Source organism: Salvelinus sp. IW2-2015, linkage group LG15 (assembly GCF_002910315.2).
Source record: "Salvelinus sp. IW2-2015 linkage group LG15, ASM291031v2, whole genome shotgun sequence".
Classification (NCBI taxonomy): domain Eukaryota; kingdom Metazoa; phylum Chordata; class Actinopteri; order Salmoniformes; family Salmonidae; genus Salvelinus; species Salvelinus sp. IW2-2015.
In genome coordinates this window covers 66,592,663-66,620,177 of record NC_036855.1, presented here as the reverse complement: position 1 = coordinate 66,620,177, position 27,515 = coordinate 66,592,663, and the positions used below count along the sequence as shown (strand labels likewise).

Here is a 27,515-nt window from a genome sequence, read left to right as displayed (position 1 = left end):
GAGTCTTGTTCCCACAGCAGTCAATCCTGAACCAAAAGGGTTCTTCCTAAACTCAAACTGAAAGGTCAAACACTTTATATTGTTTGTGACACTCAAAGGCTAGAGAGTGACCACCATGGACCACAAATCAAATTGTAAACATGATACAATATTATGGCTGTCTTGCTACAGTAGTGAGTGTCTCCATAAATAGTGCTACTAAAGGTCACTAAGAGAATGGTTTGCTGCTGTTGTCCAAGGAGGGCTGATCGATACGGTAATAAGCAGACAGAAGCACGTGCGTAAGCATTCAGGAGCTAACACTGCTGAAACCCACAAATAATATTGGGTGAATCTCAAGTGCAGGTTCCTCACCTCGGACCTTCTCCTCCAATGAGTTTTGCGAAAGAGGTGAGAGGACACAAGGAATCAAAGAAATACAAATGAAATTGACCCATGGTGCCCCCAGGCCTAGAGGACACAGGTTTGACTGACACCTTCCATCACCTGGCTAATAGCCTTCTTTAACAGGGATTCACCCTTGAGTCCTTTACTATGGAGCCAGTGCCACCTCTGATGCTGAATCCTAATGGGGAGGAGGGACCAAACGCCTGATAATGATGATTGGTGTTCCATTTAAGGTGTACTCCAGATAGAACAAGTTCCTGCCTCGTGGATTTTATTTTTTTATTTTTTTAATTAGGATCCCCGTCTTCCTGGGGTCCACACAAAACATGAAACATGACATAATACAGAACATTAATAGACAAGAACAGCTCAAGGATAGAACTACATCAATAAAACAAAATACGAAAGGCACACGTAGCCTACATATCAATACATACATACTAACTATCTAGGTCAAATAGGGGAGAGGCGTTTTGCCGTGAGGTGTGCTTTATCTGTTTTTTAAAACCAGGTTTGCTGTTCCTTGAGCAATATGAGATGGAACGGAGTTCCATGCAATAATGGCTCTATATGGGAAATGGGATTTCATTAAATGTCATGTAGAGAATGATAACTTTTACTACTCCCACTGACAGGATTTTACAAGCAGCCATTTTGCACTAATGACTTGGATATGAAATATTGACCCTGACAGTAATGTAGTTGAAGTAGTACTGCTGTGGTAACATACAGGTCAAATCACCTTCAAACCAATGATGGACAATTCCTGTGTTTTGGCCCATACACAGCCAGCAGATACACAAACAAGCAGAACTACAAAAACAGTGTGACATAGGCATGGCATTCTCTGTTGTGCAGCAGGGAGTAGCTAGCTACTGTGTGTTGCACTTTTGACATGAAAATGGGGCAAACGAGAGATGTAGCCTGTGAGCTCACAGCATCATGATGAGACAACAACAGTAATGTGTTAGTGTCAGCATTGCACTGCCCACTGTTGACTGTGCGTCTGTAGGATCCATCTGTTTAAGGGGCACGGCTGATAGCTGGCGAACACTGAGCCTAGTGGAGTGAGACCTGATCTGTGTCAAACGGAGTGCTTGGAAGGGAAGGTTGTCTGTTTGGGATGCTGGATCGTAAAGCCAAAGCATATGGTGTTGTTTATCTGGACTCACAGTAAGAACCAGGTCGAGTCACTATTACTGGACAGGATGCCATTGCAATACGGCAATACAGGGATCGTGTTTTACTGTATAATGAAAGAACAATCTGTTAAGACCATACAGTAACAGACGTGCAGGACCGTGTTTTTACTGTATAATGAAAGAGACAATCTGTTAAGACCATACAGTAAAGACGTGCAGGGACCGTGTTTTTACTGTATAATGAAAGAGACAATCTGTTAAGACCATACAGTAACAGACGTGCAGGGCCGTGTTTTTACTGTATAATGAAAGAGACAATCTGTTAAGACCATACAGTAACAGACGTGCAGGGACCGTGTTTTTACTGTATAATGAAAGAGACAATCTGTTAAGACCATACAGTAACAGACGTGCAGGGACCGTGTTTTTACTGTATAATGAAAGAGACAATCTGTTAAGACCATACAGTAACAGACTGCAGGACCGTTGTTTTTACTGTATAATGAAAGAGACAATCTGTTAAGACCATACAGTAACAGACGTGCAGGGCAGCTAAAATAGCCTGGGACCTCATCCATCACACATCAACCTAACACCTTACAATTCTGGTTAAGGGTAGAAAATGGAACTGGCAGTGTCACAAGTAAGGTAAACTATGGATGTTGCAATATAGGTCTTGGAAAGCACAGTACATTCAGGGGATGCATTTAGACCTTCATAGGAAATTTATGGAGACCAAATAGCAAATATGAATCCGTTTATCACTGACGGACACACATCCCCTGTGTTGTAGCTACAGTACTGGCTATGAGTTAAACAGGACCAAGGGTATCATGTGAGATTGAACATCATCCATACTTCTCCCTCTGTGTTGGCCAATGTACCATTAGCATAACTGACACTGTACATGGCGGTGTGTTCCTGCCCTCCTTCCCAGCCTTCACTCTGTTAAATGCTTGATGTACTGCATAATTATACATGACACCATATTCAATTACATCATTTCGTCTCACATTCAAACCAGAAGCAGGTCGTTTCTGAGGATAATTGGGAATTGATCATTTCCAAGTGTGGAAGTCATTAATAGAAATGTCTGCCAAGATCTTTTCAAACCCTTATGAACCGTTGTAGATGCGTGCAAGGTTTGGACCTATTTGTGTAATGGCTGAAGTCTGTAAATAAAGCCACAGCGCCTGACTCCCTATTGAGTTTGGACCTATTTGTGTAATGGCTGAAGTCTGTAAATAAAGCCACAGTGCCTGACCCTTCCCTATTGAGGTTTGGACCTATTTGTGTAATGGCTGAAGTCTGTAAATAAAGCCACAGCGCCTGACCCTTCCTATTGAGGTTTGGACTATTGGTGTAATGGCTGAAGTCTGTAAATAAAGCCACAGCGCCTGACCCTTCCCTATTGAGGTTTGGACCTATTTTGTGTAATGGCTGAAGTCTGTAAATAAGCCACAGCGCCTGACCCTTCCCTTCCCTAATCAATAGCTACCTACTGTACGGTCAGAACGCGTCAGTGCCTTTCAATGGATGAATACAGTTGTATTGCCTCACCTTCCCTGTTGTCGTCCTCATCCAGGTTAGAGAGGAGCTGTGATCCGGCCAGGGAAGGTCCAGGTGGGCCAGAAGAAGGTCCCTGTAGCCGAAGCTGACCAGCTGGACAGGAGCCATGCAGGACGGGTCCATCTCCTGCACACCATGCTCCTCCACTGGGTCTGGCTGGGAGATGATCTCCAGGTCTGATAGGCCTCCAGCCTGCTGCTCCACCACGTCACTAAACACACAGGAGAGAAGAACGACTGTGTTAGCCCACTGAGCTCAAGCCTCTTCACCTTCTAACTCCACTGGGGTCTAGCTTCACCCTTTACCGCCAGGTCCGACAACCCAACCGCCTGCTCAACCATATCCCTAAACACAATGTTGTGGGCTGCTGGAGATCCAGATCCTATATAAAAGTCTGAGAATCAAAACTATGAGATGATGGTGTTCATGTGTTACTTGGAATAAAGTCCATTGAAGTGCTGTAGAAAACTTGGCGATTGGCGATAAACAGCACACCTTGCATCAATGATATCTGATTGAAACACACACAGTGACCTGAGTAGTGTAGAGGCTGAGCCTCTTCTGCAGAGGGGACCAGAGCACCATGACAAAGGGAACAAACTGAGCATATCCAGTTATTTGACATGGATTATTGTCTGATATGCATGACTTCCTCTGTTGGGGTGGAAACAAAGTTGAAATGATACAAACACAGAAATTTATTGAAAAAGCTCTGTCCTGTCGCACAATAGAACAAATAACAACATTATTCTGTCTCACTCCTGCCAAGTGTTAGCATTTCATCAAACAGGCAGACTGAACTTATAGACGTTAAATCGGTACCTACACTCTTTAGAAAAAAATGTGCTATCTAGAATCTAAAAGGGTTATTTGGCTGTCCCCATAGAGAACCCTTGAAGAATCCTTTTTGGTTCCAGGTAGAACCCTTTTGAATTCCATGTAGAACCCTTTCCACAGAGGTTCTACATGGAACCCAAAAGAGTTCTACCTGGAAACAAAAGGGTTTCTCCTATGGGGACAGCTTTAAGAACCATTATGGAACCCTTTTTTTCTAAGAGTGTACGTCAACTGATGTTGCAAACACACACTGAGGGAGCACAAAGCACAACACCTGATACTGTTGTTTCATTCTCCTCTGTAGTATAGTTAAACACCTCTATACAGCTTTGTCAGCACTCCAGAGTATGGATACATACTGTATATATCAGAAGTTTCTATTGTGGGCCAGGCCTCTAGCAGCATCACACAGCCCATCCACAAGCCTCAGTTGTGCCCTGTGGTGCATATTTTTAGACCAGAGCAGATGCGGATGTATCATGTCTGCTGTGACGTTGCTCTCCTCTACGCTCACAAGCCTCCCATTGTCAGATGAGTGGATGCGGAGCTCTTACAAATGTGAAGTTAGGAATGAGAGAAGATAAGGAGAGAGAAGAGGGAGGTCTAAGCAGTCTCCCACTGATTCACGTGTCTCTCTCTCTCTCTCTCTCTCTCTCTCTCTCTCTTCTCTCTCTCTCTCTCTCTCTCTCTCTCTCTCTCTCTCTTCCTCTCTCTCTCTCTCTCTCTCCTCTCTTCTCTTTGATCTCCACTGTGCTGTACTGAGGCGCTTGATGCGTCCACTTGGGCTGTACTTGAGCGGCTTTCTGGGTGCACTGTGGGCGCTGTTGAGCGCTCCACTGGGCTGTACTGTGAGGCGCTTTACTGGGCTGTACTGTGAGGCGCTGTGAGTGCGGCTCCACTGGGCTGTACTGTGAGGCGCTTTACTGGGCTGTACTGTCGAGGCGCTGTGAGGCGCTTCCACTGGGCTGTACTGCTGAGGCGCTGTGCAGGCGCTCCACTGCGACTGTGGGCTGTGGGACTGGAGGCTGTCTTGTGAGGCGCTGTGAGGCGCTCCACTGGCGCTGTACTGTGTTGAGGCCTCCACTGTGCTGTACTGTGAGGCGCTTGAGCGCTCCACTGTGCTGTACTGTGAGGCGCTGTTGAGGCGCTCCACGTCGGGCTGTACTGTGAGGCGCTCCGACTGGGCTTACTTTGAGGCGCTGTGAGCGCTGTGAGGCACTCAACTGTGCTGTACTGTGAGGCGCTGTGAGGCGCTCCACTGGGGCTGTACTGTGAGGCGCTGTGAGGCGCTCCACTGGCTGTACTGTGAGGCGCTCCACTGTGCTGTACTGTGAGGCGCTGTGAGGCGCTCCACTGTGCTGTAACTGTGAGGTGCTGTGAGGCGCTCCACTGGGCTGTACTGTTGAGGCGCTCCACTGGGCTGTACTGTGAGTGCGCTCCACTGGCTGTACTGTGAGGCGCTGTGAGGCGCTGTGAGGCACTCAACTGTGCTGTACGTGAGGCGCTGTGAGGCACTCCACTGTGCTGATACGTGAGGCTCTGTGAGGCGCTCCACTGGGCTGTACTGTGAGGCGCTCACTGGGCTGTTACTGTAGGCGCTCCACTGGGCTGTACTGTGAGGCCGCTGTGAGGCGCTGTGAGGCACTCACTGTGCTGTACTGTGAGGCGGCTGTGAGGCACTCCACTGTGCTGTACTGTGAGGCTCTGTGAGGCGCTCCACTGCGGCTGTACTGTGAGGCCTCCACTGGGCTGTACTGTGAGGCGCTGTGAGGCGCTGTGAGGGCACTCAACTGTGCTGTACTGTGAGGCGCTGTGAGGGCACTCCACTGTGCTCTAACTGTGAGGCGCTGTGAGGCACTCCACTGTGCTCTACTGTGAGGCGCTGTGAGGCACTCAACTGTGCTGTCTGTGAGGCGCTGTTGAGGCACTCCACTTGTGCTCTACTGTGAGGCGCTGTGAGGCACTCACTGTGCTGTACTGTGAGGCGCTGTGAGCACTCCACTGTGCTGTACTGTGAGGGCGCTCCACTGGGCTGTGCTTTAGGTTGTGTAATTATGAGACTTCACAGGGCTGTGGGTTTAGAAGGTCAGACAGTGCTCAGTTTACTCTAGCTCAGTCATCCTCCTCATCCTCCCCTCCTCCTCCTCATCTCATCCTCCCCCTCCTGCACCCCCTCCTCCTCATCTCATCCTCCCCTCCTTGCACCTTCCTCATCTCATCCTCCCCCTCCTCCTCCTTTCCCCTCCACTGCTCCTCCACCTCATCCGCCTTCACCTCCTCCCCCACCTCCTCTCCCACCTTCTACTACTCCTCCTCTCCTCCACCTCCTCCCCCACCTTCTACTCCTCCTACTCCTCCCCTCCTTCTACTCCCTCCCCACCTTCTCCTCTATCTCCACCTCCTCTATCTCCACCTTCACTTCCAACTCCTCAAGGCTAAGTAAAACAATATCGACCTCCTACATAATGAAAGAAAACCATCTTGTAGTTCCATTCTAAGTATTAAGAGATAAGTCAACAGTAATGTCGGCTGATAGGATCAGGGTTGACCTGTGCAGTTGGAGGGCAGCCCATCCACCATCACTAGACCAGGGTGTGCAGTAAAGTGCTTGTGTTGTGGGGATCAGTGGCCTCGGAGCACCCAGGACCAATCTAATCTCTACAGTGACTCACTAACCTTCACAAGACGACGGACACGGCGGACTGGGAGCAGACCACACCTGGAGTGTTCCTACTGTATGTCACGAACAAACAAACACAAACACACTGAACACACACACCACACACACACACCACACACACACACACACACACACACACACACACACACACACACACACACACACACACACACACACACACACACACACACACACACCCACACACACACACACACACACACACACACACGCACACATAGACACACATAGACACACATGCACACACACAGACGCACATACACAAATTAAACCACATAGGCTGCACCCACGCATACTGTGCATGCTAGCATATCCAGGTGTGTTCTTCTGATACACATTCACATAAGAAATAGTTAAGCGGTTACAAGGATTTCTAAGGAAATTCTCACGATAAGCCTGACGGATAACAGTGTCTGTCCTTGTGTGAAACAGAGAGGTTACATGGTACACATAATCAGTTGGAGAAAGCTCTCTCTCTCTTACGAGCCTGGCACGCATCATCCCTAGCTGAACCCCCATCTGAAATGTTTAATTGTGGTCTATGTTTGAAGGCCAGCATTATGACTAATCCCTACTTAATATGCTCCCCTCCCAACATTGTTTTTCTTTTTCCAGTACACAGAGACCTCTGGAAAGGAATACTAGTCAGGTAGTGACTCTTTTACCTCAGAGTGAGGAGTTAAATCAGAGTATATCACCTTTATTCACCAAACATTTACATTATACCTGGAATGTGCAGGCAGCAGCAGAGAAAATATACAGACAGAATATAGACAGATATAGAGCATCTCGTCTTGGATCAAAACACTACTTGAACATCAGTAGGCCTAAATGATAGCTGACCCTGAGTATTTCCAGTGTGGGGTTTGTGTACATGAGAGCTACAATGAAAAAAGAAAATATAATACTACTATAAGTGAGACCAGTAGCTCAAGATGTACTATTATGAGCCACCAGTCAAGTTCAGCTTAAAGACAAAAGGCTCTTCCTCTTCCAGCGTTCCTTGGTCATCTCGCCTACACTACTAACGTTCTCATTAGCACCAGACCTGTCCTGGCTCTCATCCATCCCTTCTGATCTCAACACGGCCATCTGATCAGTCATTGGCAGACTACAATCTGTTCAGTAGCCCATACACCTCAGTTCATCTCATCCCAGCACAACTGCATGCAAAAGCAGGAGGCCAGTCTGTGTGGCTAGCCTGCCAATGGAAATACTATGACATAGTGCCCAAGGACTCCTGCCGTCTTCTTGTGTATCTCCAGTTGGTAAGAGTTGTGAGTTAAATTCCCACAGGGTATCACATATGTGTACTACAAATGTCCCACAGCAGAAAAGCCTTAGAAGGCATACTTAATTTACACTGACATATCATTACTAGTACATAGAACTCACTCGTAAGACAATGGTGAAAAAGCCATGGCACTCTGCAGAGTTTATGGTGATATATATTCACAGTGGGAAAGACCAAGAAGAGTCTCCCTTGGGGCATTGGATCTCTTCTCTTTAAAGGACACCAATAAGATGAAGAGACTTGCTTGGGCCAAGAAACATGAGCAATGGACATTAGACCGGTGGAAATCTGTCCTTAGGTCTGATGAGTCCAAATTTGAGATTTTTGGTTCCAACCGCCGTGTCTTTGTGAGACGCAGAGTAGGTGAACGGATTATCTCTGCATGTGTGGTTCCCACCGTGAAGCATATAGGAGGTTGTTCGATGGTGTGAGGGTGCTTTGCTGGTGACACTGTCTGTGATTTATTTAGAATTCTAGGCACACTTAACCAGCATGGCTACCACAGCATTCTGCAGCGATATGCCATCCCATCGGGTTTGCTCTTAGTGGGACTATCATTTGTTTTTCAACAGGATAATGACCCAACACAGCTCCAGGCTGTGTAAGGGATATTTGACCAAGAAGGAAAGTGATGGTGCTGCATCAGATGAACTGGCTTCCACAATCACCCGACCTCAACCCAATTGAGATGGTTTGGGATGAGTTGGAACGCAGAGTGAAGGAAAAGCAACCAACAAGTCATCAGCATATGTGGGAACTCCTTCAAGACTGTTGGAAAAGCATTTCAGGTGAAGCTGGTTGAGAGAATGCCAAGAGTGTGCAAAGCTGTCATAAAGGCAAAGGGTGGCTACTTTGAAGCATGTTTAATAATTAATAATATATTTTAATTTGTTTAACACTTTTTTTGTTACTACATGATTCCATGTGTTATTTCATAGTTTCGATGTCTTCACTGTTATTCTACAATGTTGAAAAACCCTTGAATGCTTAGGTGTGTCCAAACATTTGACTGGTACTTGTATATATATGTGATGGGATGTATAAACAATATGGATAGAATATGTAGTATAGCTGAAGAATAGTACAGTGCATTCGGAAAGTATTCACATTTTGTTACGTTACAACCTTATTATAAAATGTATTAAATATTGTTTTCCCCTCATCAATCTACACACAATACCACATAATGGCAAATCGAAAACAGGTTTTTCTAAATTTTAGCAAATGTCTTAAAAATAAAAAAACGAAATACCTTATATACAGAAGTATTCAGACCCTTATTCAGGCCAGTCCTCAGTAAAAGGCACATGACAGCCTGCTTGGAGTTGCCAAAAGGCACCTAAAGGACTCAGACCATGAGAAACAAGATTCTCTGGTCTGATGAAACCAAGATTGAACTCTTTGGCCTGAATGCCAAGTGTCACATCTGGAGGAAACCTTGCACTATCTCTACAGTGAACCATGGTGGTGGCAGCATCATGCTGTGGGGATGTTTTTTAGCGGCAGGGATTGGGAGACTAGTCAGGATCGAGGGAAAGATGAACAGAGCAAAGTACAGAGAGAGCCTTGATGAAAACCTGCTCCATAGCGCTCAGGACCTCAAACTGGGACGAAGGTTCACCTTCCAACAGGACAATAACCCTAAGCACACAGCCAAGACAACGCAGGAGTGGCTTCGGGACAAGTCTCTGAATGTCCTTGAGTGGCCCAGCCAGAGGCCGGGCTTAAACCTGATCGAACATCTCTGGAAAGACCTGGAAATAGCTGAGCTTGAGACGATCTGTAGAGAAGAATGGGAGAAACTCCCCAAATACAGGTGTGGCAAAGGTGATTCAACAAAGTACTGATTTAAGGGTCTGAATACTTATGTAAATGTCATATTTCAGTAGTTTTTTTAATGTACATTTGCAAACATTTCTAAAAAAACTGTTTTTGCTTTGTCATTATGGGGTATTTGTGCAGATTGATGAGGTAAAAAAACAATTTAATACAATTTAGAATAAGGCTGTAACATAACAAAATGTGAAAAAAGTCAAGGGGTCTGAATACTTTACGAATGCACTGTATATACAGCAATAGTTAAAAAGGATAGGCCTTGACTAGAATAGAGTAAATACATATGAAGTGGTTAAAAGAGTACGTAAACATTATTTAAAGTGACCAGTGTTCCATTATTAAAGTGACCAGTGTTCCATGACTATGTAAATAGGGCAGCAGCCTCTAAGGTGCATGGAAGAGTAACCAGGTGGTAGCCGTCTAGTGACACTGACTAAAGTTCAGGGCAGGGTACTGGGCGGGTCCCAGCTTTGATGCCCCTGTACTGACATCACCTTCTGGATAGTAGAGGGGTGAACAGGCCATGGCTCGGGGGGCTGAGGTCCTTGATGATCTTCTTGGCCTTCCTGTGACACCAGGTGCTATAGATGTCCTGGAGGGCAGGCAGTGTGCCCCCGTTGATGCATTGGCCAGACCGCACCCCCCTCTGGAGAGCCCTGCGGTTGCGGACGGTGCAGTTGCTGTACCAAGCGGTGATATAGCATGACAGGATGCTCTCAATGGTGCATCTGTAAAAGTTAGTGAGGGTCTTATGGTCCAAGCCAAATTTCTTCACCCTCCTGAGGTTGAAGAGGCGCTGTTGGGGCGCTGGCGGCTTCTTCACCATACAGTCTGTGTGGGTGGACCTTTTCAGATTGTCAGTGATGTGTACGCAGAGGAACTTGAAGCTTTCCACCTTCTCCACTGCGGCCCCGTTGATATGGATGGGGGCGTGCTCCCTCTGCTGTCTCCTGAAGTCCACGATCAGTTCCTTCATTTTGTTGCAGTTGAGGGAGAGGTTATTTTCCTGGCACAACTCTGCCAGGGCCCTCACTTCCTTCATGTCTCGTCATTGTTGGTAATCAGGCCTACCACTGTTGTGTCGTCTGCAAACTTAATGATTGAGTTGGAGACGTGCGTGGCCCCGCAGTCATGGGTGAACAGGAAGTACAGGAGTGCATTGTGATATACTATATGTGTGTAGAGAGAGCGAGAGAGAGTAGCTGTTTGACGAATACACCCCCAACTCTCCACCTCAGCTCTGTCCAGGCCCAGAACCACTTGTCTGTAGTCCTCCCTTGGGCAGACAGACAGACAGATGTCTCCAGGAGATAACAAGGTCTCTGGCTGGTGATTCCCATGGTGTAACGGCAGTCTATTTCTTCCTCCTCCTCGGACGAGGAGAGGCGAGAAGGATCGGAGGACCAATGTGCAGAGTGGTAAGTTTCCATGATTTTAATATAATCCACGAAAACAAGACACAATACAAAATAACAAAAGAACTAACCGTAACAGTCCCGTGTGGCACAAACACTGACACAGGAAACAAACACCCACAAACCAAACGTGAAGCCCAGGCTGCCTAAGTATGATTCTCAATCAGGGACAACGATTGACAGCTGCCTCTGATTGAGAATCATACCAGGCCGAACACAAAACCCCAACATAGAAAAACACACATAGACAACCCACCCCAACTCACGCCCTGACCAACTAAATAAATACAAAACAAGGGAAAATAAGGTCAGGAACGTGACACATGGTGGCTGAAGACAACATCCTCTACACAGCCCTTGACCAACTAAATAATTACAAACAAGGGAAAATAAGGTCAGGAACGTGAACACATGGTGGCTGAAGACAACATCCTCTGCCTTTTCATCAGTCCAAATTGGCCGGCCCGGTTACGAATCCAGAGAATGCTTAATGCCACAAGAGTACTTTAACATTCTGCACTCCTAGCCAGTCACTGTGACTGATTTTGTATTAGAATTATCTATCTGAGAGAAAACCAAAGTCCTAAATGCCATAATGGCTTTAAGTAATCACCCAGGATAGAATGCACTTTGTTGTGGGACTAGAAGGGACTACCAGGATCTAAAATAAAATATGAAAATGGGCACACCAAATCATTATTTCCTATATGGAATATTTGAACTCTTGGACCTGGACTGGTGTAGTGGCCATGAAGAGAGGGATGTTTTATGGGATGTTATGTTTCCTCCTCTTCTCCAGTACCACCAGGACACTGCATTTAGATGGGCCATCTGGCCCTGCAGCAGAGTGCTCCCAGTCCCAGTCCCTCTCTGAGCTCGGATCACATATTCACAGCGGTGAGATCAGCGACATATGCTTCTGCTCCCGATACACCCATGTCTGGCATCCAACCGCACGCTGGTCAGTGATCTGGGAGATGACATCATTCCGGTAACGTTGTGTGTGCCGTGGTGTGTGTTTTTTGCACCCATTCTGTTTGACTCCATAGTAAGCTACCCAATGCTCCTCTAGCATGGACAACATACCACCCAGTTAAGCTGAAATGCAAAAACACCACACAAAAAACACCCACAAAACAAAACACCACACAAAACCCCACACAAAACACCCACACAACAGACACCTACGGAAAAAAAGCAACAACAAACAAAAACAGCTTGACTGCTGAGAGAGAACAGAGAGAGACAGAGAAAGAGGGAGAGAGAGTGTGAAAGAGAAAAAACAGAGAGAGAGAGAAGAGAGAGGGGGAGTGCGGATGAAAGTGCTGAACACAAGTCCGTCCCACGCCACCTTGATCCTCCAAACGGGAGGCACTTCCTGGTTAGACAGGAAGATGGATGACCTCAATCTTATTAATAACTGAGCTCCACTTACCATGGCCTCTCTCTGTTGTGTGTTGTGTGTGTGTTGTGTGTGTGTGTGTGTGTGTGTGTGTGTGTGTGTGTGTGTGTGTGTGTGTGTGTGTGTGTGTGTTGTGTGTGGTGTGTGTGTGTGTGTGTGTGTGTGTGTGTGCGCGCGCAAAACTGCTCAACTGTAACTTCCCCGAAGCTAGCTAAAAAACCACCTCCCCCAATGTCGCCCACGCCTCCTGCCTACTGATAGATATGCTACATTTAACAGCGCAGTGTGCTTACAGTAAAACCAACCTCCTGCATGCACGTGTGGGTCTTTTCCATCCTTCCTCACAGAAACAGGGACTCATGCAAACCAAACCAAAGGTTCCTGCATGGTTCCTCTGTAAACTTTTTGTCCATTGAGATATGTTATGTCTGAATGAGTGTGTTTGACAGGAGGGGAATAAGGTCTAGGGATAAACTCAAGGCATTTTATTAACATTTAACACTCTGATATTCAGCAATGGGGAGATTTTTCTGCAGAGAGAGGAGACATAGACAGAGATATATGAAAAGAGAGAGAAAGATGGAGAGAGAGAAGAGAGAGAGAGAAAGACAGAGAGAGAGAGAGAGAGAGAGAGAGAGAGAGAGAGAGAGAGAGAGAGAGAGAGAATGCTCTGCAGATAGAGAGACAAAGAGAGAGCCTATCTGGATGTTGGAAGGCATCACTGAAGGAGCTGTGCTAGTCCTAATGAATGTGACAGGCAGACATAAACTTGAATATGAAGTGAACCATGATTACAGACGATTAGATAACAATCACTACGTACTGCAGCCAGAGAGCTGTGGTGTCTGCCCTGCTTTCTCTCTGTCTGTGGTGTGGTGTGCGCACATGTGTGTGTGCATACATGTGTGTGTGCATACATGCGTGCGTGCGTGCGTGCGTGCGTGCGTGTGTGTGAATTGCCTGTAGTCTGAATCCGCATGTGGAGTGGAGTAGGGGCTGTGGAGTAGGGGGGCCATGGAGTAGGGGGACTGTAGAGTAGGGGGGACTGTAGAGTAGGGAGGACTAGTGAGTAGGGAGGACTATAGAGTAGGGGGGACTGTAGAATAGGGGGACTGTAGAGTAGGGAGGACTATAGAGTAGGGGGGGACTGTAGAGTAGGGAGGACTGTAGAGTAGGGGGACTGTAGAGTAGGGAGGACTGTAGAGTAGGGAGGACTATAGAGTAGGGGGGACTGTAGAGTAGGGAGGACTGTAGAGTAGGGAGGACTGTAGAGTAGGGAGGATTGTAGAGTAGGGGGGCTGTAGAGTAGGGGGGACTGTAGAGTAGGGAGGACTGTAGAGTAGGGAGGACTGTAGAGTAGGGAGGACTATAGAGTAGGGGGGACTGTAGAGTAGGGAGGATGTAGAGTAGGGAGGACTGTAGAGTAGGGGAGACTGTAAGTAGGGGGACTGTAGAGTAGGGAGGACTGTAGAGTAGGGGGGACTGTAGCGTAGGGAGGACTATAGAGTAGGGGGACTGTAGAGTAGGGAGGACTGTAGAGTAGGGGGGAGACTGTAGAGTAGGGGGGGCTGTAGAGTAGGGGGGACTGTAGAGATAGGGGGACTGTAGAGTAGGGGGGACTGTAGAGTAGGGAGGACTATGAGAGTAGGGGGGACTGTAGAGTAGGGAGGACATGTAGAGTAGGGGAAGGGGGGAACTGTAGAGTAGGGGGGCTGTAGAGTAGGGGGACTGTAGAGTAGGGGGGACTGTAGAGAGGTAGGGACGGGACTCGGCGTAGTAGGGAGGACTGTAGAGTAGGAAGGGACTGTAGAGAAGGGGGGACTGTAGAGTAGGGAGGGCTGTAGAGTGAGGGGGGAGCTGTGAGTAGGTGAGGGCTGTACAGAGCTGTAGGGGGGCCTGTAGAGTAGGGGGGACTGTAGAGTGCGGCAGGAAGAGTAGGTGAATAGGAGGTACTGTGATATGGGAGCTGTAGAGTAAGGGAGGCTCGTGAGTAGAGCGGAGTGAGGTAGGGGGACTGTAGAGTTAGTAGGGGACTTGTAAGTAGGGAGGGAAGTTAGACACGTCGTTAGTATGGTAAGAGGGCAGACCAGTAGAGTCGGCGTGAGCAGCGTGGGGGACTGTATCATACTGATTAGGCGATACAGGAGAGACACTTGGTGGTATAGACGTATATCACGATGAACGGGCTTAGATTGAAAACGGGAGTCCGCTAGCTACTAGTTTTGTCAGTTTAAGCACGCACAGCAGCACTAGTCAGCTTTACCACAGGTACCGAGAGCGGCGTCTCGAAAGGTTTCTTGGTCGAAGGGCCTGCTGATAGTGTTCCCAAGAAGGACGTAGCCCGCGCGACGGGCGCTTGCCGCAACTCCGTAGCAGCATAGGTGCGGGGTTAAGGTAGAGGGCGGGAACCTGTAGAGTAGGAGAGGACTATCCAGACGTGAGGCGGGACCTCCGTAGACGTAGGCAGGCACTGCTAGAAGTAGGGAGGACTGCTAGAGTATCAGCGCGGACGGCCCACCCGGTGCTGTAGGTAGCCGCGCGCGGACTGCGTAGACGTTAGCGGGGGACTGTTACAGCAGTAGGGGGCCGTATTGTACGCAGTAGGGAGACTTAGAGTAGGGGGGCCTGTAACACGACGCTACGCGCGAGGAACTGAGAGTAGAGTAGGCGAGCGACTGTAGACGTGGGGGCTGTAGAGGTAGGGGGGACTGTACCAGTAGGGCGGGCTCGTAGAGTAGCCGGGGGAGATGTCAGAGTAGCGAGAGGAACTGTAGAGTAGGAAGGGCTGTAGAGAAGGGGGGGGACTGTAGAGCTAAGGGAGGGGCTGTAGAGCTAGCGCGGCGCGCGCATGCTCACGCAGCTTCAGGGAGGGCTTGTAGAGTAGGGGGCCTGTAAGAGTAGGGGGGGCCCGTGGAGTAGCGCCGCGCGCAATCGCTAGAGTAGTGGGCAACTGCTCCACCACGACGGCGCGGGGACTGTAGAGGTAAGGGGCACTTGTAGAAGTAGGGGGACTGTAGAGGGATGGAGGTAGGGGACTGTAGAGTTAGGGGGAGCTTTAGAGTAGGGGGACTGTAGAGTAGGGGGCACTCGTAGAGTAGCGGCGGCTTGGAGTAGCGGGGCACACTAGTTAGTAACGAGGGAGGGGACTGTAGAGTAGGGGCTGTGGATAAGAGCGGATACGAGTTCGCTCCACTCTTCAGCAATGCTACAGGGGCCCCTGAATACAAACATGGGCCGTCGGTTGGTGAGTGAGTAGGATCGCTCATCATCAGGCATTGCACTCACCAGATGGCACCCCGTCAAGTCCCTATGTTAGTGCAGTACTTTGACAAGGCCATTGACACACACACACACCACACACAGCAGGTTGACATGAGAGGCTTTCTCTTGATAATCTCCACCACTTCAGCCACCTAGAGGTTGCTACTAGCACCTACACCAGCTCTCGCTGCAGCACAGTGATAAAATACAACCTCTGTGGATCAAACACTAGCTGCATACGGTCACTGTACCCATGAAGTCAGCAATGAACACGATAGCAAAGTCAAGTTTGGTACCCGATCAACGCTGCAATCCCTGCACATTATTACAGAGTAAAGTTATAAGAGACATGGTTCTCAATGACCTCTTGGAGATAAGATGTTCCCATTTACAATAAACGTTTCCTTGCTAAATGTAGGACAGTTATCATACGAGAAACGATACATGCTGACTGAATCAGAGGGTTCTACTCAGTATGACTGTCCACTGTCTCTCATTCTTGATGAAATACACTACATTGTGTTGTTTGTGAGATTCTCATTTCAGAGTACATGCTCCTGTAGTGTTACAGTATTCAGTATTATTCCTCTCTCTCTCTCTCTTCTCTCTCTCTCTTCTCTCTTCTCTCTCTCCTCTCTCTTCTCTCTCTCTCTCTCTCTTCTCTCTCTCTCTCTCTCCTCTCTCTCTCTCTCTTCTCCTCTTCTCTCCTCTCTCTCTCTCTCTCTCTCTCTCGTCGTCCTCTCTCTCTCTCTCTCTCTCTCTCTCTCTCCTCCTCTCTTCCTCTCTTCTCCTGCTCTCTCTTCTCTCTCTCTTCTCTCTCTCTCTCTCTCTCTCATCTCGTCATGCTTCTCTGCTTCTACGTCTACTGACCTCTCTCACTGGTCTCTACATCTCAGACTCTAGCTGGCATAGCTCTCAGCAGCAGTCACTTTTCTCTCTCTTGTCCTCTCAGAAGTGGCCACCTAATGCAGACAGGGAAGGCAATCCACTTTTCTGTAGAGAGTCAGTGGACCACAGGACACATTCCTCTCTGAGAACATTATCAATTTGATGCCATGTTGGATTCCACCCCTCCCTGTACTGCTGCTATTGATGCGCCAGCGTCTCTATTCCTCCCAGCTTCACTTCATCATTACAGCAGTACGGGCAATAAAGCAGGAACATTTCCCTCCCATTTCCTTTATGAAGGTGGCTTTCTCTCTCTTTGAAATTTGTCTTGTTCCACAGCAGTCAATCCTGAACCAAAAGGTTCTACCTGGAACCAAAAGGGTTCTGTCACGCCCTGACCTGAGAGAGCCGTTTTATTTCTCTATTTGGTTAGGTCAGGTGTGATGTAGGGTGGGAATTCTATGTGTTGTATTTCTTTGTGTTTGGCGAGTGTGGTTCCCAATCAGAGGCAGCTGTCGATCGTTGTCTCTGATTGGGAATCATACTTAGGCAGCCTGTTTTGCCACCTTTAGTTGTGGTAGTTGTTTCTGTATAGTTTATGCTCCTTACAGAACTGTTTCGGTTTTCCTCTTGTTTATTTTTGTTCGAGTGTTTTGTGATCAAATAAAATCATGAACACTTACCACGCTGCGCTTTTGGTCCGATCCTCATTACGACGAGAGCCCGTGACAGGTTCTTCCTAAACTCAAAGGCTAGAGACACTCAAAGGCTAGAGAGTGACCACCATGGACCACAAAATCAAATGTTAAACATGATACAATATTATGGCTGTCTTGCTACAGTAGTGAGTGTCTCCATTAAATAGTGCTACTAAAGGTCACTAAGAGGAATGAGGTTTGCTGCTGTTGTCACGGAGGCTGATCGATACGGTAATAAGCAGACAGAAGCACGTGCGTAAGCATTCAGGAGCTAACATGCTGAAACCCACAGAATAATATTGGGTGAATCTCAAGTGCAGGTTCTCACCTCGACCTTCTCCTCCAATGAGTTTTGCGAAAGAGGTGAAGAACACAAGGAATCAAGAAATACAATTGAAATTAAACCCATGGTGCCCCCAGGCCTAGAGGACACAGGTTTGACTGACACCTTCCCATCACCTGGCTAATAGCCTTCTTTAACAGGGATTCACACTTGAGTCTTTACTATGGAGCCAGTGCCACCTCTGATGCGTGAATCCTAATGGAGCGACCCAGGGGAGAGGGACAAAGCCTGATAATGATGATTGGTGTTCCATTTAAGGTGTACTCCAGATAGAACAAGTTCCTGCCTCGTGGATTTAAATGTTGTTGTTTTTTATTAGGATCCCCGTCTTCCTGGGGTCCACACAAAACATGAAACATGACATAATACAGAACATTAATAGACAAGAACAGCTCAAGGAAAGAACTACATTATAAAAAAAAATACGAAAGGCACACGTAGCCTACATATCAATACATACATACTAACTATCTAGGTCAAATAGGGGAGAGGAATTGTGCCGTGAGGTGTTGCTTTATCTGTTTTTTGAAACCAGGTTTGCTGTTCACTTGAGCAAATATGAGATGGAACGGAGTTCCATGCAATAATGGCTCTATATGGGAAATGGGATTTCATTAAATGTCATGTAGAGAATGATAACTTTTACTACTCACTGACAGGATTTTACAAGCAGCACATTTTGCACTATGACTTGGATATGAAATAGTGACCCTGACAGTAATGTAGTTGAAGTGTACTGCTGTGGTAACATACAGGTCAAATCACCTTCAAACCAATGATGGACAATTCCTGTGTTTTGGCCCATACACAGCCAGCAGATTTACAAACAGCAACTACAAAAACAGTGTGACATAGGCATGGCATTCTCTGTTGTGCAGCAGGGAGAGTAGCTACTGTGTGTTGCTCTTTTTGACATGAAATGGGGCAAACGAGAGATGTAGCCTGTGAGCTCACAGCATCATGATGAGACAACAACAGTAATGTGTTAGTGTCAGCATTGCACTGCCCACTGTTGACTGTGCGTCTGTAGGAATCCATCTGTTTAAGGGGCACGGCTGATAGCTGGCGAACACTGAGCCTAGTGGAGTGAGACCTGAATCTGGTGTCAAACGGAGTGCTTGGAAGGGAAGGTGTGTGTCTGTTTTGGGATGCTGGATCGTAAAGCCAAAGCATATGGTGTTGTTTATCTGGACTACAAGTAAGAACCAGGTCTGAGTCACTATTACTGGACAGGATGCCATTGCAATACGGCAATACAGGGGCCTGTTTTTTACTGTATAATGAAAGAGACAATCTGTTAAGACCATACAGTAACAGACGTGCAGGGACGTGTTTTTACTGTATAATGAAAGAGACAATCTGTTAAGACAATACAGTAACAGACGTGCAGGGCAGCTAAATATAGCCTGGGAGCTCATCCATCACATCCATGGTCCCGGTGTGTCAGTTGGTAGAGCATGGCGTTGCAACGCCAGGGTTGTGGGTTCATTCCCCACGGGGGACCGAGGATAATATGTATGAACTTTCCAATTTGTAAGTCGCTCTGGATAGAGCGTCAGCTAAAGTGACTTAAATGTAATGTAAATGTAAACACAACCTAACACCTTACAATTCTGGTTAAGGGTAGAAAATGGAACTGGCAGTGTCACAAGTAAGGTAAACTATGGATGTTGCAATATAGGTCTTGGAAGAGCACAGTAACAGGGGATGCATTTAGACCTTCATAGGAAATTTATGGAGACCAAATAGCAAATATGAATCCGTTTATCACTGACGGACACACATCCCCTGTGTTGTAGCTACAGTATGGCTATGAGTTAAACAGGACCAAGGGTATCATGTGAGATTGAACATCATCCATACTTCTCCCTCTGTGTTGGCCAATGTACCATTAGCATAACTGACACTGTACATGGCGGTGTGTTCTCGCCCTCCTTCCCAGCCTTCACTCTGTTAAATGCTTGATGTACTGCATAATTATACATGACACCATATTCAATTACATCATTTCGTCTCACATTCAAACCAGAAGCAGTCGTTTCTGAGGATAATTGGGAATTGATCATTTCAAGGTGTGGAAAGTCATTAATAGAAACGTCTGCCCAAGATCTTTTCAAACCCTTATGAGCCGTTGCAGATGCGTGAAAGGTTTGGACCTATTGGTGTAATGGCTGAAGTCTGTAAATAAAGCCACAGCGCCTGACCCTTCCTATTGAGGTTTGGACTATTGGTGGTAAGCATGGCTGAGTCTGTAAATAAGCCACAGCGCCTGACCCTTCCTATTGAGGTTTGGACCTATTGGTGTAATGGCTGAAGTCTGTAAAAGCCACAGCGCCTGACCCTTCCCTATTGAAGGTTGGACCTATTGGTGTGTAATGGTTGAGGTTTGGACCTATTGGTGTAAGTGGCTGAAGTCTGTAAATAAAGCCACAGCGCCTGACCGTTCCCTATGATTTGAAGGTTTGGAGCCGTAATGGGTGTAATGACAGTGGATCTGAGGTTTTGGACCTATTGGTGTAATGGCTGAAGTCTGTAAATAAAGCCAAGCGCTGCACTCCTTCCCTATTGGAGGTTTGGACCTATTGGTGTAATGGCTGAAGTCTGTAAATAAAGCCACAGCGCCTGACCCTTCCTCTATTGAGGTTTGGACCTATTGGTGTAATGGCTGAAGTCTGTAATAAAGCCACAGCGCCTGACCCTTCCCTATTGAAAGGTTTGGACCTATTGGTGTAATGGCTGAAGTCTGTAAATAAAGCCACAGCGCCTGACCCTTCGGACCTATTGGAGCGTTTGGACCTATTGGTTGTGTAATGGTGAAGTCTGTAAATAAAGCCACAGCGCCTGACTTCCTTCCCTAATCAATTAGCTACCTACTGTACGGTCAGAACGCATCAGTGTAGGGAGAGGTCCAGGTGGGCCAGAGGAAGGTCCCTGTAGCCGAAGCTGACCAGCTGGACAGGAGCCATGCAGGACGGGTCCATCTCCTGCACACCATGCTCCTCCACTGGGTCTGGCTGGGAGATGATCTCCAGGTCTGATAGGCCTCCAGCCTGCTGCTCCACCACGTCACTAAACACACAGGGAGAGAAGACGACTGTGTTAGCCCACTGAGCTCAAGCCTCTTCACCTTCTAACTCCACTGGGTCTGGCTTCACCCTTTACCTCCAGGTCCGACAACCCAACCGCCTGCTCAACCATATCCCTAAACACAATGTTGTGGGCTGCTGGAGATCCAGATCCTATATCAAAGTCTGAGAATCAACACTATGAGATGATGGTGTTCATGTGTTACTTTGAAACAAACAAAACAGGGAAATAAAGTCCATTGAAGTGCTGTAGAAAACTTGGCGATTGGCGATAAACAGCACACCTTGCATCAATGATATCTGATTGAAACACACACAGTGACCTGAGTAGTGGTAGAGGCTGAGCCTCTTCTGCAGGGGGGTACCAGAGCACCATGACAAAGGGAACAAACTGAGCATATCCAGTTATTTGACATGGATTATTGTCTGATATGCATGACTTCCTCTGTTGGGGTGGAACAAAAGTTGAAATGATACAAACACAGAAAGTTATTGAAAAAGCTCTGTCCTGTCGCACAATTGTCACGACTTCCACCGAAAGTGGCTCCTCTCCCTGTTTGGGCGGTGCTCGGCAGCCGTCGTCGCCGGCCTACTAGTTGCCACCGATCCATTTTTCTTTTTCGTTTGTGTCTGTCTGTTTTGTTTACACCTGTGTCCTATTAGTTAATTTCGGTGGGTTTATTAACCTCCGCTGCTTGCTATGCTTTGTGCAGGATTATTTGCTGTTGTTTGCTCTGTTAGGGGTGCGTGTTTGCGCCACAGGTTTTTTTTCTTCTCGCGGTCGTTGTACAGTTTGGACTGTAATTAGGAGTAGAGGTTTCTCCTCCGTGTGTGACGTTACTTCCCTGTGTGTGGCGACTTCGTTGGGTGTGTTTCCCCACCTGTTGTTGTGTTGGGACTTTCAAATCAACATTGTGCTACTGGGACTTCCTTGCTCTCCTGCTCCTGACTCCTGCACCTACCTCTTCTTAGGAGGCACATAACAACAATAGAACAAATATCAACATTATTCTGTCTCACTCCTGCCAAGTGTTAGCATTTCATCAAACAGGCAGACTGAACTTATAGACGTTAAATCGGTACCTACAGTAGAATCTAGAGTCTAAAAGAGTTATTTGGCTGTCCCCATAGAAGAACCCTTGAAGAACCCTTTTTGTCTCCAGGTAGAACCCTTTTGAATTCCATGTAGAACCCTTTCCACAGAGGGTTCTACATGGAACCCAAAAGAGTTCTACCTGGAAACAAAAGGGGTTCTCCTATGGGGACAGCTTAAGAACCATTATGGAACCCTTTTTTCTAAGAGTGTACGTCAACTGATMTTGCAAACACACACTGAGGGAGCACAAAGCACAACACCTGATACTGTTGTTTCATTCTCCTCTGTAGTATAGTTAAACACCTCTATACAGCTTTGTCAGCACCTCCAGAGTATGTATACATACTGTAATATATCAGAAGTTTCTATTGTGGGCCAGGCTCTACAGCATACACAGCCCATCCACAAGCCTCAGTTGTGCCCTGTGGTGCATATTTTTAGACCAGAGCAGATGCGGATTATCATGTCTGCTGTGACGTTGCTCTCCTCTACGCTCACAAGCCTCCCATTGTCAGATGAGTGATCGGAGCTCTTACAAATGTGAAGTTAGGAATGAGAGAAAGATAAGGGAGAGAAGAGGGAGGTCTAAGCAGTCTCCCACTGATTCACGTGTCTCTCTCTCTCTCTCTCTCTCTCCTCTCTCTCTCTCTTCCTCTTCTCTCTCTTCTCTCTCTCTCTCTCTCTCTCTCTTCTCTCTCTTCTCTCTCTCTCTCTCTCTCTTTGATCTCCACTGTGCTGTACTGAGGCGCTGTGATGCGTTCCACTGGGCTGTACTGTGAGCGCTTTACTGGCTGCACTGTGAGCGCTGTGAGGTCGCTCCACTGGGCTGTACTGTGAGGCGCTTTACTGGCTGTACTGTGAGGCCTGTGTAGGCGCTCCACTGGCTGTACTGTGAGGCGCTTTACTGGGCTGTACTGTGAGGCGCTGTGAGGCGCTCCACTGGCTGTACTGAGGCGCTGTGAGCGCTCCACTGTGCTGTACTGTAGCGCTGTGAGGCGCTCCACTGGGCTGTACTGTGAGGCGCTGTGAGGCGCTCCACTGGGCTGTACTGTGGGCGCTCCACTGTGCTGTACTGTGAGGCGCTGTGAGGCGCCACTGTGCTGTACTGTGAGGCGCTGTGAGCGCTCCACTGGGCTGTACTGTGGAGGCGCTCCACTGGGCTGTACTGTGAGGCGCTGTGAGCGCTGTGAGCACTCAACTGTGCTGTACTGTGAGGCGCTGTGAGGCCGCTCCACTGGGCTGACTGTGAGGCGCTGTGAGGCGCTCCACTGGCTGTACTGTGAGGCCTCCACTGTGTACTGTGAGCGTGTGAGGCGCTCCACTGTGCTGTACTGTGAGGTGCTGTGAGGCGCTGCCACCTGGCTTGTACTGTAGCGCTCCACTGGGCTGTACTGTGAGGCGCTCCACTGGGCTTTACTGTGAGGCGCCTACTGTGAGGCGCTGTGAGGCACTCAACTGTGCTGTACTGTGAGGCGCTGTGAGGCACTCCACGTGCTGTACTGTGAGCTCTGTGAGGCGCTCCACTGCGCTTACTGCTGAGGCGCTCCACTGGCTGTACTGTAGGCGCGCCACTGGGCTGTTACTGTGAGGCGCCCTGTGAGGCGCTGTGAGGCACTCAACTGTGCTGTACTGTGAGGCGCTGTGAGGCACTCCACTGTGCTGTACTGTGAGCTCTGTGAGGCGCTCCACTGGCTGTACTGTGAGGCGCTCTCACTGGGCTGTACTTGAGGCGACTGTGAGGCGATCTGAGGCACTCAACTGTGCTGTACTGTGAGCGCTGTGAGGCATCCACTGTCTCTACGTGCGCTGAGCTGTGAGCACTCCCTTGCTCTACTGTGGCGCTTGAGGCACTCAACTTGCGTACTGTGAGCGCTGTGAGCACTCCACTTGCTCTACTGTGAGGCGCTGAGGCACTCCACTGTGCTGTACTGTGAGGCGCTGTGAGGCACTCCACTGTGCTGTACTGTGAGGCGCTCCACTGGGCTGTGCCTTTAGTGTTGTTAATTATGAGACTTCACAGGGCTGTGGGTTTAGAAGGTCAGACAGTGCTCCAGTTGTACTCTAGCTCAGTCATCCTCCTCATCCTCCCCCTCCTCCTCCTCATCTCATCCTCCCCTCCTGCACCCCCTCCTCCTCATCTCATCTCCCCTCCTGCACCTCCTCATCTCATCCTCCCCCCCTCCTCCTTCCCCTCCACCTGCTCCTCCACCTCATCCGCCCTCACCTCCTCCCCCACCTCCTCTCCCACCTTCTACTACCTCCTCCTCCTCCACCTCCTCCCCCACCTTCTACTCCTCCTACTCCTCCCCTCTTCTACTCCTCCTCCCCCACCTTCTCCTCTACTCCACCTCCTCTATCTCACCTTCACTTCCAACTCTCAAGGCAAGTAAAACAATATCGACCTCCTACATAATGAAAGAAACCATCTTGTAGTTCCATTCTAAGTATTAAGAGATAAGTCAACAGTAATGGTCTGCTGATAGGATCAGGGTTGACCTGTGCAGTTGGAGGGCAGCCCCATCACCATCACTAGGACCAGGGTGTGCAGTAAAGTGCTTGTGTTGTGGGGAGTCAGTGGCCTCGGAGGCACCCAGGACCAATCTAATCTCTACAGTGACTCACTAACCTTCACAAGGACGACGGACACGGCGGACTGGAGCAGACCACACCTGAGTGGTTCCTACTGTATGTCCACGAACAAACAAACACAAACACACTGAACACACACATCACACACACACACACACACACACACACACACACACACACACACACACACACACACACACACACACACACACACACACACACACACACACACACACACACACACACACACACACAGCACACATAGACACACATAGACACACATGCACACACACAGCACCACAAATACACCAAATTAAAACCCACATAGGCTGCACCCACGCATACTGTGCATGCTAGCATATCCAGGTGTGTTCTTCTGACACACATTCACATAAGAAATAGTTAAAGCGGTTAACAAGGATTTCTAAGGAAATTCTCACGATAAGCCTGACGGATAACAGTGTCTGTCTTGTGAAACAGAGAGGTTACATGGTACACATAATCAGTGGAGAAAGCTCTCTCTCTCTTACGAGCCTGGCACGCATCATCCCTAGCTGAACCCCCATCTGAAATGTTAATGTGGTCTATGTTTGAAGGCCAGCATTATGACTAATCCCTACTTAATATGCTCCCCTCCAACATTGTTTTTCTTTTTCCAAGTACACAGAGACCTCTGGGAAGAAATACTAGTCAGGTAGTGACTCTTTTACCTCAGAGTGAGGAGTAAATCAGAGTATATCACCTTTATTCACCAATTACATTTACATATACCTGGAATGGTGCAGGCAGCAGCAGAGAAAATATACAGACAGAATATAGACAGATATAGAGCATCTCGTCTTGGATCAAAACACTACTTGAACCACAGTAGGCCTAAATGATAATGACCCTGAGTGTTTCCCAGTGTGGGTTTGTGTACATGAGACAATGAAAAAAGAAAATAAATACTACTATTCGACTATAAGTGAGACCAAGTAAGCTCAAGGAACTATAGATGCCACAAGTCAAGTTCAGCCTAAAGACAAAAGCCTCCTCTTCAGCGTCCTTGGTCKTCTCGCCCTACACTACACGTCTCCATTAGACCAGACCTGTCCTGGCCTCTCACCATCCCTTCTGATCAACACYGCCATCTGATCAGTCATGGCAGACACAAGCTGTTCAGAGCCCCACACCTCATCATCTCATCCCAGCACAACTGCATGCAAAGCAGGGAGCCAGTGCTGTGGCTAGCTGCCAATGGAAGTACATGGACAGTAGTGGCCCAAGACTCCTGCCGTCTTGTGTATCTCAGTTGGTAAGAGATTGTGAGTTAAATTCCCACAGGGATCACATATGTGTACTACAAAGTCCCACAGCAGAAAAGCTCAGAAGCATACTTTATATACACTACATACATACAGTACATAGAACTCACTCTAAGACAATGGGAAAAGCCATGGCACTCTGCAGAGMTTATGTGTATTATTCAGTGGGAAAGACAAGAAGAGTCTCCCWTGGGGCATTGGGACACATACACACAGCCTGCCCCTTCAGCCAAATGATAGAATTAGAAGTGTTATGGGCCAGGTCGAAAAGGTCATTATTCATGTTGCATAATTGGCTTAAGGCAGTCCACTGACCATACAGAAGGTCACGCAACTGGGAGCAACCACAAAGAAGATCATCGCACCACTTGCAATGTACCGTTGTTTGTGTAAGTTGGACAGACACATCAGTGTTTCATACAGTGGAGGCTGCTGAGGGGAGGACGGCTCATAATAATATATGGAACGGCGTAAATGYAATGGCACCAAACATATGGAAACCATGTGTTGGATGTATTTGATACCATTCCACRGATTCCGCTCCAACCCTTACCACAAGCCCGTTCTCCCCAATTAACGTGCCACCAACCTTCCGTGGTTTCATAATCCAGAAAAGCAACACCAATCCATATTCTAGTGTACTTGGGTTGGTTGGACTAGGCTACAGTATGTGATTAACACACCTTAAAGTACTCCGGTTGTGGAAAAGCCCTGCAGAGCTAAACACACCCGACCTGGCCAAGTAAAACGAAGCAGCTGTCTGATTGAAACCACCAGCTGCTACAGAGAACAGTGGAGAAGCTAGCCATCAGTATGAGTTAGTGTTCAAGGCTCCACCATATCTAACAGTGTGTTCCATGTGTACAGCATCTCTAGACACTTGATGCACATCTCACTCCACTCCATCCAACCCATGTACATGCTCACTCCACTCCATACAACCCATGTACATGCTCACTCCACTCCATCCAACCCATGTACATGCTCACTCCACTACATCCAACCATGTACATGCTCACTCCACCCCATACAACCCATGTACATGCTCACTCCACTCCATACAACCCATGTACATGCTCACTCCACTCCATCCAACCCATGTACATGCTCACTCCACTCCACCCAACCCATGTACATGCTCACTCCACTCCATCCAACCCATGTACATGCTCACTCCACCCATACAACCCATGTACATGCTCACTCCACCCCATACAACCCATGTACATGCTCACTCCACTCCATCCAACCATGTACATGCTCCTCCACTACATCAACCCATGTACATGCTCACTCCACCCCATACAACCCATGTACATGCTCACTCCACTCCATACAACCCATGTACATGCTCACTCCACTCCATCCAACCCATGTACATGCTCACTCCACTCCATCCAACCCATGTACATGCTCACTCCACTCCACCCAAACCCATGTACATGCTCACTCCACTCCATCCAACCCATGTACATGCTCACTCCACTACATCCAACCCATGTACATGCTCACTCCACCCCATACAACCCATGTACATGCTCACTCCACTCCATACAACCCTGTACATGCTCACTCCACTCCATCCACCCATGTACAATGCTCACTCCACTCCCATACAACCCAGTACATGCTCGACGTCCACTCCATACCCATGTACATGGCATCTCCTC

The 27,515-nt window shown here is 47.9% G+C and overlaps 2 long non-coding RNA genes across 2 annotated transcripts in view; both read right to left on the bottom strand.

The window, feature by feature from the left end:
* Nucleotides 1-2,675: 2,675 nt before the first annotated feature.
* Nucleotides 2,676-20,123, bottom strand: LOC139028852 (uncharacterized). The gene is made up of 3 exons (XR_011481093.1): nucleotides 20,045-20,123; nucleotides 19,927-19,975; nucleotides 2,676-2,953 (listed from the first exon to the last, which is right to left on the bottom strand). It is a non-coding gene; the product is annotated as an uncharacterized lncRNA (long non-coding RNA).
* A 551-nt stretch (nucleotides 20,124-20,674) lies between these two features.
* The window catches only part of LOC111975183 (uncharacterized), a 25,866-nt gene continuing 19,025 nt past the window's right edge, over nucleotides 20,675-27,515 (bottom strand). Inside the window, exon 3 of the long non-coding RNA XR_002878775.2 lies at nucleotides 20,675-20,839. This is a non-coding gene — a long non-coding RNA (uncharacterized lncRNA). The remainder of the gene's footprint in view (nucleotides 20,840-27,515) is intronic.